Consider the following 1,132-nt stretch of genomic DNA (forward strand, 5'->3'; position numbering starts at 1 on the left):
CACAATTTAATATCATATGCACTACATAATCTCATTTTCAATTTTTCACGGCACATTAACAAAGTTACTAGGAAAACTGGACTACCACACCAAAGATGTTACAGAGTGCACAAAATTCTAACAGGGAAAGCCAAGATCAAGAGAACAATTCTACCAAAAATATGAGACTGGAAGTAACTGAAAATGTTCAGGACATATTAAATGCATGACTGACTCCAAATGGCCATTTAATATGCTTTGTATTATAGGATATAAATACTACCCCCATCTATGGAATGTTAAGCTGCCACCAAAGACAAAGTCTCCCATATTCAATATGTCATTATTTTCTGGTTGTACCAAAAAATAAACAACCAGCAAATGATTTTACCTCTCTCTCTCTCTTTTTTAAGCATTTGCATTTAAAAAATAGGGTGGGGTACAATCCTACCCCTCTTAACAGTGTTTATAGAGCTATTAAAAACCTTGCATTTACAAAACAGTTGATAAAAAATATCCCTTAGGATTGTACAAGAAGGAAGACAGGATCCCCTGACAGGACGTGGTATGTGATATTAATCAGACTTGGCTTCTTGCTCTCCTGCTTCATCTGAGTCTGGACTCACCTTGTTTTTAGTTTCTCCATTTTCTGCAGGTAGATAGATCCTTGTTAGTTTCCTGGTTAGCCACTTCCAGCTGTTTTCCCTTTGCTTCCCCGCACCCCCTTTTCTTTTCTTTCTTTTTTTTTTTTTTTGCACTTCTTCTGTCTGCAGATTTATCCTTTCCTGCTGCCTTTTTTTGGCTTCGTTTCCACTTTTGCAGGAGCAGGTTTAGCTGACAACCTTGCAGATTTCCTCTTAGGCTCCTCCTTCAACACCCCCTTGGCGGAGCTAGCCTTCCTCTTGGGCATTCTGAGCTGCTGGGGCCCGCGATGCAGGCAGTGGGAAAACCCAATAATAAAAATTTAAAAGAGATCTGGTGCAGTGACATTGCTCTCCTCTATGGAATTATAAATATTTTTTGTAACGAGTCACCCCCTAACATCTCTTCATTTCTTTAAATACTCACTCTGGATCTTCACACCTAACTTTATTTAAAACTTTTGAACCAATTTGTAACATTGTGACAAATGATGTTTATGGCACATTGCAAT

The 1,132-nt window shown here is 38.3% G+C and overlaps 1 pseudogene; it reads right to left on the reverse strand.

Moving 5' to 3' along the window:
* Positions 1 to 554: 554 nt before the first annotated feature.
* LOC102420337 lies at positions 555 to 889 on the reverse strand (annotated as a pseudogene).
* Positions 890 to 1,132: the final 243 nt, after the last annotated feature.

This window comes from Myotis lucifugus, unplaced genomic scaffold (genome assembly GCF_000147115.1).
Source record: "Myotis lucifugus unplaced genomic scaffold, Myoluc2.0 scaffold_7677, whole genome shotgun sequence".
Classification (NCBI taxonomy): domain Eukaryota; kingdom Metazoa; phylum Chordata; class Mammalia; order Chiroptera; family Vespertilionidae; genus Myotis; species Myotis lucifugus.